This window comes from Acanthaster planci, linkage group LG05 (assembly GCF_054643075.1).
Source record: "Acanthaster planci isolate LZ-2023a linkage group LG05, COTS_SCS, whole genome shotgun sequence".
In the NCBI taxonomy this organism is placed as follows: domain Eukaryota; kingdom Metazoa; phylum Echinodermata; class Asteroidea; order Valvatida; family Acanthasteridae; genus Acanthaster; species Acanthaster planci.
The window spans coordinates 17107542-17119088 of NC_141781.1; the positions used below are offsets into that span (position 1 = coordinate 17107542).

Here is an 11547-nt window from a genome sequence, read left to right on the forward strand (position 1 = left end):
GTCTACTGGACTACCTCCGTTTAAAGGCGTTTATCCTTGGGTTTCAACTACACCATTACTACGCGCCCGTGGAAAACAGTGCAAAATCGGACCGACTCTCATGAAAAAGCTGGCCTCCATTTTTTCACTGGGAATTCAAGATTACGGCCAGAAGATAACTTTTCGTTTCAGTTCATGGGGGTTAGCCACGAAAAAAAAATAAAGCGATTGAACAAAGATACCCCAAACGTATAAAGCAGTTTAACTAAGCGCTCATTTAAATGTAGCCGCCCGCCTCATTCCAAAATAGGTCCGCAATTGGAAACTATCAGTCCTAAATTCAGGATTCATAAAAATATTTCTGTGATGCCTCCTGATTATGGCCTGTCTTATTGTAAAAATCCCTGGGATCACAGAATATTGTAACGTGAATGTCTGGTGACCTTTTAAACTCCAGAGGAATGGCAGTGGGGTTGACCAGACTGATGCACTTAATTAGGTTTCGAGTAAGTTAGCCTAGTTTGGAAACGGGGGGCCGTCAAGTAGTGTTCAGTCAGGGGTATGGAACAAAGGGGATATTGGTGTAACTGTCAGGGGATTAGGCAACGTGTTTTCGGTGAGTAAATTATGTTGTGGAAAGTGGGAAACTGAACTAATAAGACTGCCATGATGGAAAAAGGGGGAGAGTTTGACAATATCCGGAGTATGATAAAATTTAGTAAATGGAAGAAAGGTTGAAATGGGTATTGTGGACCATTGTTTTGAATTTTTGTACTAAGATGATGGTTTCATGACTGTGGAAAACAGGGCCCGGGGAGGGAATTAAATAATGGTAGAATTGGGAAAATTAGTCAAGTCTAAGCCGAGCTGCCGAGGAGTTCAGATTGGATCATGGGGACTGACACAACTTTGGTACAGTGGGATTTAGTTAACGTGTAGACGCCGTTGTGACTGCACCATTAGCTTATCTTGGATTGTGCATAAGGATTGGGTACTGACGGGACGTTTGTAACTAATTCATCACGGTGAGTACATGAACCGGTACTGTACCTTTACTTAATTTTGTGACAGCGTATCTCGGTACGGCGAGGGGTGCGCAATGGGTCCTCATGCCCCCTCCTTGCTGTTTGTAAATGTTTAGCATTAGTTTGACAGGGTACCTCACGCGTTGAGGAAGTGAGTGGAAGTGAATAAACCAGCTAGAAGTAGATGGTATCACACATACCTTTGCCGGCATGCCATTTCGTTCAGCGTCCCTTATCCTTGGTGTAAGGGGCGGTATATTTCCACCCAAACGGATCCAGGCTCTGGCCAAATCACGCGCGAGCGTGATGGTAGAGACGAGTTGGAAAAAGAAAAAGGAGTTGGCTTTGGAAGGGGAAAAAAGGTGGGTTTTCGTAATGGCGTCTTGTGAACCTTAAGCCACGCCGGTTGGTGCAGATTGTTTGCCTCCTCCCCTGCGACTTCGGGAACGATTATCAATGTGATTCCAATCAAATCTGAATTACAATAAATCAGCACATCTGAAGCTACTAGATGCCTGCTTCTAAGGAGTATTACTCTGGTGTTTTTATTCGTCACAAGTGAGACCAGACCCGGTTGTTAAGTCTAACATGTTGACTACGTGCATGTCAAGCTGAGCACCAAGCAGCCCAACCCCGCATACATGTGCATAGTACTGTTTTGATGGTAATAAAATAGCGTTCACATGTTCACTTGTAGTACGTGGTTGAAACTGCCCTTAGATGTATCACCATGTTACAATAGCACATGTTGTATTGCTACCTATGTTTAATGCACGGATTGACCTTCAACAGTAGAACCGCTTTCCAAGTAATGAGCCTCACTTAAGGAATGACTAGTTGAACCACAAGGCCCTTGGGGAGGAAAGCAGGGCTGGACCGGATGGGTCATGAGGCAGCCCACTAGCCTCATAAGGAAAAGTCAGTGTTCATTAATCTGACTAACCCTACCCTCAAATCCAAATGAACCAAACATATTCATGCACGCTGTATTAATATTCAAAGAATAGTAGCTAATACCTAATAAGGCAAGGAAACTTGTATGATGGATGAAAAATGGAATGTCCAGCAAATGTATAAAATCCCTATGAGTTCTGGCAATTGGGCAGAGAGCCGCACATCGAGCCAGCCGAATAAACCACATCAACTACAGTACAACTTTGTCTCAAGTCATCCTCTTGTGTCGATTCATATAACCTGTCGGGTTATAGATGCATTCACGTGGCCAAGGAGGTCCGCACGTGGTGGTATTGTTTACATTTTGTCACGTGGGTGAAAAACTTCTATAATAAAATCTGGATAGTGCATGCACATTCGGACCTTTTTTCTTGTGATGTCACGATCGTGCTGGGTCTATTATGTGCATTAGAGCATACTTTCAAGAAAAATGGCCCAGACCCTTCTTTAACTTTTTCTTTAAACGCAGTGCTTGCCGTTTCTAACGTCCCAGTGGATCACAGCTGGCACGTATCACGTTCATGCCCCTCACTTAGTTTGTGCGCATGCGTACTGAATCCCACTGCAGCGAGAAGGCAGTAAGATGGCTCTTGACTTGGACAAGTGGACCCCAATAGTAATCGACCAACATCAAGCTCAGATAGTTGTTTGCTCCTCATTTCCATATTGATTAATACTTAAACACTCAAAATCCCTTTTGCTAACTTGTACAAGATAAAAATCCATTTTCTGCCAAATTTTTGCCCGTCTTTTTTACGTACCTCCAAAGTAAGAGAGTCAGAATTGGAAGTGAAGCCAACATTTCAGAGGGGATTTTTCCAGTTTTGCCGGGGTTTCCCTGACATTTCTCTACTTTTGAGTGGTAAGGAACACCATCATGAACGGTATAATGAGAAAGTATCATGCCAGATGCACCGTATTTATGAGAACGGAAAGTTTTTGTTTGTTCCTTTTAGTCGGTAAATTTGACGTTACTGTAAGTATTAGTACAACACAGGAAAAGTAAACTCGCACTGATCACGCACACAACCAGGTGTGTGCGCGTGTATGTGTAATCCATGCCCAAAATCCGGACATTGACCGCTGTCGGACTCGGTGCGGAAATTTGAATCCGTACGAAAACAAACCGTATTTCACACAAATGGCTCTCGATCTTGAAGAAATGAGCTAAATATCTACAAGACAGTATCACCAACGAACTGAGGGGAATTCGACAAAAGTTTGGAATTTGGCGCTAAGTACTGTGAAAACACAGGAAATGACGAAAATGGGTGCCAATGCAAAACGAAGCGAATTAAAAAAAAAAGGTTTCCTTCCTAAAAGTAATAACTGGCTTTTTCATAATTATTGCAAAACACATTCTTTTTACTCCTTTTTTGGGGGGTGGGGGGTTCGCAATTTTCCGAGAAAGGCAGTAGTTTTTTGTGTTTGTTTGTTTTTTGCCTTTTTGCAATTTCGTGAAAATTAAAGCCCTATTTTGTCATGATTGGCTTTTTGCAGTTTTGTTAAAAGCCTTTATTTCTGTCATTTTTTTGCTTCATTCTATTTTGGCTTTTTCGAATTTTGCAAAAAGGCATTACTTCTCTTCCTTTTTTTATACTCTTTCGAAATACCAGTCTTTGTTCTTTTTTGGCTTTCACTCAATTTTGCGAAAAAAAAGTTACTCTTGTTGGCTTTTTCGCAAGTTTCGAAAAAGTCATTCTTTTTGTTCTGTTTTTTGGCATTTTCGCAATTTTGTGTAAAAAGCATTCTTTTTGTTGTGTTTTTTGGCTTTTTCGCAAGTTGCGAATAAGGCATTCGTTTTGTTCTTTTTTTTTTGGCTTCTTCTTCATTGACAAGTTGCTTTACCGTCTCGCCCTCGGCTCTTCTTTTCCCTCGCTCTTTGGCTTCTCCAGTCTGCTCACTCCTCCGACTCCTCTCCGCACCGTCCCCAGCTTTCCAGACACCCTGATACCCTTCTTCATCGCTCCCGACCTCAACGGACTCTTGCTATCTTCAAAGACTCTCTACGACATCTTCGACGTTTCTGTCAACTCTCAGGCCTCCTACCGCAATCACCCACTGGCATCGACTCGGCTTTTTAAAGAACTGTAGTTTCTCCATCCCCGGAATCAGATCTACAAGCTCCCTGTTTCCAAGAAAGAAGGCGACGTTCAGTTCTGTCTGCTTCACAACTTCCTGCCTTCTCTCCCTGTTCTTCATCATCTCAACTCTGACATCTCCCCCTCCTGCGGATGGTGCGGAGAAGAAGGAACTGTCGTCCACCTCTTCATCCTGTGCCCTGCCATCCAACCAGCCCTCAACCTACCACATACCCCGCTCTCCCGTCTTCTTCCCGATCTCCGTCTCAACTTTGACCTCTAATGGGTTCTGATCCCAAACGCCAGGGACGTGGTCAAACTCGCAAATTATCTCATCGTCAGCCTTAAAAACGTCATCTACTGGTCCTATCGCTCTACCGCCTTTTCCGATCCTCTTCTCGAATGGTCCCACCGCCTAAAATAAAAAATCGTCATCGAATATCACTATCACCGCTTGAACTCCTCTCTTGATCTGTTTTTTTTTTCAAAAAATGGTATATAAAAAACTCTCTTTTTACAGTAGTTAACGACGAGATAACATGGCTGATCTAATCACCGTCTTCTTTGCTTTTTTCTTCCTAACGGCCTAAGTCCGGAACGGCTGCTCGCTTTTTCGAGCGAGGGGATCCCACTGCCCCGTGACGCGGACCTTTCTTACCCTATTGCTTCTTGCTGTAATTTGTGTTTAATCTATTATACCACATAAACTTTACTTCGATTATACTTTGGTTTTAATTCAGTGAGTCATAAAGTCTTAAATCATGTTTTGTGTCTTAATTTTCTCAATGTAATCCTTCTGCCCAAAGTTTGTATTTTTTTTTGTCATGAAGTTCTTTACCATGTTTAATGGGTCTCCCCGGGAGTGACCGTTCGTGCAAACGAAACGTGGTGTAATATCTCTGCTCCTGGGTGAGACCCTCCAGTTTTTTTTCTCCACTGTTTATCTGTTTCATTAATCTACTTATAGTTTGTAGTTTTAGTTTCTTGTTAGTTTTTGTTAATCATCGTTAAATGTTCCTTTCTGTCTCACCTATTATACTCTTCTTACATTTGTATAATTGTATGTGCATTGTAATCAGCTTTTTGTTTTTCTTTGAATTTTTCCCTCCCCTCCAGGATCGCCGTTGCGTGGGTAGTCACCGCTGACCCAAATTGAAGGCGGGACGTTATGCCTTGCGCACAGCCCACCTCGGCGGTCCTACCACTGCCCAACCGGGGATTCCCGACAGTGGGCGTTTAAGATGCCCACACCAGTGATGCCGGGATCCCCAGTCCCCCTTTCCCTCCCTCCCTTTAATACTGCCTTCGTTTATATCTACTATACGAGTAACTATAGTGTGAAATTTTCGAAAAGCTTGTCTTCGTATTTGCAATTTTCTCTGTGTATATCTCTCTTTCGTACCTATAATTGTGAGTATGCTGGTGTGTAGCAACAGCGCCATCATGCGGTGGCAGGGGCATTCCTCATGTTTGCCGTCGCCTGCGTTGTTGGCCTGTCTACTACTGAAATTAAATAGGTAAATTTCACTCTTCTTGGGCTTGTAAATTTCTTGTAAATCATCGAATGGGTTTCCAGGGGAGTAGAGAAATTGTTAGGGAAAGAATTCCATATACGAAGTTCACTTTTTAGGAGAAATTTTTGCTCCAGGACAGATTTAAAAAGGGGCGACATTTATTTTTGGGGGATAGAGATGTGAAAGGGGGTTCAGTAACTTAGGGGGACAGGTTTAAAAAGAAGGGGCCCCACGCAATAAAACGGCAAAAAAGTGAGTCCTTTTGCCGTTCTTTTTTTCCCTACTATATCCTCTACCGTTTCCTCTTTCCTTCACTATCCCGTCCTATTATTTCTCCACAGTTTTCCTGTCATTAGTACAAGGATTATTACAGTTAGTATACACATTTAAGACATTTAATCCAAATTGTGTCGTAAAGGGGAAGCGAACCTGCAATGAAGAGAACTGTTAGGTATAGAAATACAGCAGTCTAACTGACCACGCCACACGAGCGCTTGTTGCCGGAGAAAGTCGATATGTTCCATATAAAGTTACGGTTGAATTAAGGAGAGGTCAAGATGAGGTCAAGATGAATATTTAAAAAAATTAAATATTTATGAAACTGAATATGTAATTATTCACGAATATTTGTATAAATTAGAATATTTAAATATTAATAAATGTGGCTATCCGTTGTTAATATAAGTAGGTTGTGCCAAAGGAAATCAACTAGGTAAGGTACATGTCTGAGCACAATTGACTGTATGACGTGAGTTATCTCCGTACGTCGTATTATGTAAACCAAGAGAGAAAGAACAAGTAGAAATGCAGTCGGCCGTACGAAAGAAGGAATTTCAGTCCAATGCTGTATAAGAATTCAGGCTAGGTGGAGTGTTGCTTCATCCATTAGCAATACATGCACTATGAGCGAGAATTGGAGTCTTACGCGCAATTGGTGAGAGAGGTGACTATCCACACCATACAGTGGAAGCGACCAGTTTGGGTTCTACCTGGCCGAATACATGTGGCGCTGCCGACATGCAGGAGTAGACCACTTCAATCAAATCCTTAAGGATGTTCTTCTCCTGTACAAGCCTACCCTCACATTTTAGAGCGCAGATAGCCACACAATAATCTAAAGACAGGTTTCAGCTCCCTTTTCCCCTTCCCTCTGTATAAATATAGAAAAAAACTCCTCCAACTGACAAGCATTCTCTAAAAGACTGAAATTTGCCCCTTTTTTCCTTCTAAACAAATTGTCCAACTTACAAACTGTCTGTAAAAGAAATTGGGCCCATTTTTCCTTCTAACCAAATCCTCCAACTTAAAAATTGTCGCAAAACACGCACTATTTTCCCCCAAGTAAAAATTGTACATGTACAGTAGGGCACATTGCGCGGCACCTCGTGAACTGTGTAGATCCATCCAGACAGATGACGGCCCTCTGCACTCCTCGTGTTGCGGATTCATGCATAAAATTACCTCAATGCTTGTGGCAGCCCAACCCCTTCCGGATATGATTCGGTTCATGCGCACACGTCGTGCGCATTCGCCATGTTCTTCAGAAGCAAAGATGGCCGCCTGTCGATGTAAACCTGGTCCATGTGTAGCTCCAAAAGTGTGCCCAAAACTCCACATTTCTGTCCTATGATGTTCAGCTCTTCAATGCCTATTGGAATCGTCTTCATTCAGCGATCAAAGTAAGGATACTTTTGTAGTAATTACGCGATATTACAGTGGACTTCGTATATGGAATTCTTCCCATTGTTAGACATCGTGGGAAGTGTATAAATACATTATTTTATGGGTAAATTGGGCAAATGGTTACTTTCGAGCGGTAAAATAATGGCGGCCTTATATAGCAGTGTGCTCAGACAAGTCTGGTTTGCATACCAAATACATACATATATCGGTATCGACGTTAATCATGGTGCCAAGACCAAAACTTTGAGTAGGATCTATGGTGGAGTAATTATGTGGGTTACGTAGTTTAGATCATTTGATTGAAGGAAGTTACTGGTTTCGCATAAGTGTACATTACTTGCATGTACATGTACAGGCACATGTTGGGCAAATTGTGACATGTAAATTAATGAGACGGGCACATGTACTTGAGGATTAAGTGACATGTAAATCCCTTGCTTATTGGAGATGATTATTGCTGGAAAGAAGTCCATATACGAAGTTCACTTTTTAGGAGAAATTTTTGCTCCAGGACAGATTTAAAAAGGGGCGACATTTATTTTTGGGGGATAGAGATGTGAAAGGGGGTTCAGTAACTTAGGGGGACAGGTTTAAAAAGAAGGGGCCCCACGCAATAAAACGGCAAAAAAGTGAGTCCTTTTGCCGTTCTTTTCCCCGACTATATCCTCTACCGTTTCCTTTTTCCTTCACTATCCCGTCCTTTTATTTCTCCACAGTTTTCCTGTCATTAGTACAAGGATTATCACAGTTAGTATACACATTTAATACATTTAATCCAAATTGTGTCGTAAAGGGGAATCGAACCTGCAATGAAGAGAACTGTTAGGTACAGAAATACAGCAGTCTAACTGACCATGCCACACGAGCGCTTGTTGCCGGAGGAAGTCGATATGTTCCATATAAAGTTACGGTTGAATTAAGGAGAGGTCACGATGAGGTCAAGATGAATATTTAAAAAAATTAAATATTTATGAAACTGAATATGTAATTATTCACAAATATTTGTATAAATTAGAATATTTAAATATAAATAAATGAGGCTATCCGTTGTTAATATAAGTAGGTTGTGCCAAAGGAAATCAACTAGGTAAGGTACATGTCTGAGCACAATTGACTGTATGACGTGAGTTATCTCTGTCGTATTATGTAAACCAAGAGAGAAAGAACAAGTAGAAATGCAGTCGGCCGTACGAAAGAAGGAATTTCAGTCCAATGCTGTATAAGAACTCAGGCTAGGTGGAGTCTTGCTTCATCCATTAGCAATACATGCACTATGAGCGAGAATTGGAGTCTTACGCGCAATTGGTGAGAGAGGTGACTATCCACACCAGTGGAAGTGACCAGTTTGGGTTCTACCTGGCCGAATACATGTGGCGCTGCCGACATGCAGGAGTAGACCACTTCAATCAAATCCTTCAGGATGTTCTGTACAAGCCTCCCCTCAGATAGCCACATAATAATCTAAAGACAGGTTTCAGCTCCCTTTTCCCCTTCCCTCTGTATAAATATAGAAAAAAACTCCTCCAACTGACAAGCACTCTCTAAAAGAAATTTGCCCCTTTTTTCCTTCTAAACAAATTGTCCAACTTAAACATTGTCGCAAAACACGCACTATTTTCCCCCAAGTAAAAATTGTACATGTACAGTAGGGCACATTGCGCAGCATTTCGTGAACTGTGTTGATCCATCCAGACAGATGACGGCCCTCTGCACTCCTCGTGTTGCGGATTCATGCATAAAATTACCTCAATGCTTGTGGCAGCCCAACCCCTGTTCCATAATGGTTCTTTCCGGATATGATTCGGTTCATGCGCACACGTCGTGCGCATTGGCCATGTTCTTCAGAAGCAAAGATGGCCGCCTGTCGATGTAAACCTGGTCCATGTGTAGCTCCAAAAGTGTGCCCAAAACTCCACATTTCTGTCCGATGATGTTCAGCTTTTCAATGCCTATTAGAATCGTCTTCATTCAGCGATCAAAGTAAGGATACTTTTGTAGTAATTACGCGATATTACAGTGAACTTCGTATATGGAATTCTTCCCTTATTGCTTTAATCTTGAAATTGTTTGGAATGAATGGACTTCAATTATATTAGATTCTATCTCTAAGCTACAAAGTAATTAGAGAGTAATCTTCCCAGTACTTGAGGGACATTGATTTATAGTCTTTATTCCGATGTACATGTAATTTTAGGATTGGATAATGACAATAGGGTGAACTCTTTGTTATTTCCATCAGGAGGAAGTCCACAGTGTGAATTTAAATTTTCTTGGCAATTAATCAATTTGGAAGGATGAATAGATAAACTGTTTTTCCAGACATTTCCAATTTCATCATTTTAGGGTCAAACTGTGCCATTTCAATACATTCAGATTACATGTATAATTCCTGCCATTCACCTAGAAGGAACAATTAACTTAAGTTGTGTTTCTTTTTCTTAAATTCCTCATGTTTGCCGTCGCCTCCGTTGTTGGCCTGTCTACTACTGAAATTAAATAGAGCAATAACACCAGCAGAGATCCGAGCCCAGGGTGTTCTGGTGTGTCTGTTCATGTGCACCCTTCACCAGATAGCGCCCCTCCCACATTATCTTACATACGTATTTTACTTCTGTTTATCCAAGTGTATTCTTTGGTAAAATTCATAGTTGTTTATTCCTGTCTGTCTTTTCTTTTAGTTCTCTTTAACAATTCTGTTGTATGTCATTTTGTTTATTTTATTGTTGTTCATCAGTTAGTTTGTTTCTGTCCTTGATTACAAACTTTTGGTGACATTTGACACTAGTACAATTTATTGTAATCCTTCTCGTCAATGATCTTGTTTGTGTATTTTTTCCAATCACTGATCTTTTTGTACTTTAATTTGTGCTTCTTGGTCTTCTTATGATTATTCAGTAACTTCTTGTCTGTATTCATTCTTCATTTGTATTTTTCACGTGATCGGTTTTCAACCTTAATTTCGTGTCTTTTTCCTTGTTAACAAATCCTGTGATAAATGACGACTCTCTCATTACTGTGGTCAGTGGTACAATAACATGGCTCATCACTGTTCTATCCCCCTCCCTTCCCCTTTCCCTTCCAGGAGCTTGGCCACGGCAGTGGGCACAATTGCCCACGTCCAGAGACGCCGGTGGCCTACTCTGCCCCTTCTCCCACCTCCCCTCTCTCAGCCCGGCTTGAGTCCGGGGCAGCAGCTCGCCTCAGCGATATATGGGTCGTAGTCCCTCTGCCTTGTGATGCAGGCCGTCTACCTTTCCTTCCAGTAACCCTCCCTGAGCCACATAGAATATTTTTTTAGTTAATTTGTCAATAGTGTATATTTCCTTCCGTGTATTGTACAATTTTCTCGACTAAATTTTGCTGCTGCTGTGTTTCTCTTTTGCTCACCCTACCTGATTTCTTGTCAATTGTAATAATTTTCAACTGTTAACAGTTGTTATCGGTTAAACTGAAATTCTTCTTTTTTTTCATTTATTATATGTTAAGACAAATTTTTTATCTGTAAATATTCTAATTTTCTTGTAAGTTATTATATTTTTGTTCATTTCAATGGAATGAAATAAAGTTTCCATCTGAAAAGTTAAAAAAGTCTTCTACTTACTTCTACTACTACTACTATTTTGCAAAGGGAGTGCTTAAGGCAAATATTGACCTCATTTAGTGATTATGTCATCAAACAATAAGTCACGTGACATGAAAGTGGCGCTACTTAAAATGTTGAACCTCCTGAAATATATGTCCAATTGCGTTCAAACCCTGCACATATATAGAAACAGAAGTGATTTAGACGAATGTTGTTCTGATGTGATGATTACGTTATCGGGTGAGAACTCATGTGATATTTAAGGGGCACGATTTAACATGCTTTTTCTCCTGAAGTATATGTCCAATTGGGTCCAAACCTTACAGATATCTTGGAAAGGAAGTGCTTTAGGCAAACATTGACCTCATCTGATGATGTCATTAAGTGACAAATCACGCGATATTAAAGGTGCATCCTGTAAAGTACTATATCTCCTGAAGTACATGTCCCATTGAGTTGAAACTTGGCACGTGTTTTGAAAGGGAAGTGTTATAGACGAAATCGACCTTATATGATGATGACGTCATCAGATAATCATGTCACATGATATTAAAGGTGCACTCTCCCAGGCGCTATGTCTCTTGAAGTGCATGTATGACTGGGTTCCAAACTTGAACTTTTCTGGGCATGATCAAATCATTTCACCAAAAGGTTTATGCTACAGCTTAATTGGTCAAATCTCAAAGGGCGAAAAAGCCTGTTGGCAACAAACAGATGAGCTCTAGTTT

At 41.0% G+C, this 11547-nt stretch overlaps 1 long non-coding RNA gene across 3 annotated transcripts; it reads left to right on the top strand.

Annotated features, from left to right (window-relative positions):
- The first annotated feature begins 5440 nt into the window (after positions 1–5440).
- On the top strand, positions 5441–11249 carry LOC147799133 (uncharacterized). 3 transcript variants are annotated; one of them, XR_015425148.1, is made up of 2 exons: positions 5441–5556; positions 10319–11249. It is a non-coding gene; the product is annotated as an uncharacterized LOC147799133 (long non-coding RNA). The 3 variants fall into 3 exon arrangements; XR_015425149.1 differs by lacking the exon at positions 5441–5556 and adding an exon at positions 7302–9871; XR_015425150.1 differs by lacking the exon at positions 5441–5556 and adding an exon at positions 7302–9836.
- Positions 11250–11547: the final 298 nt, after the last annotated feature.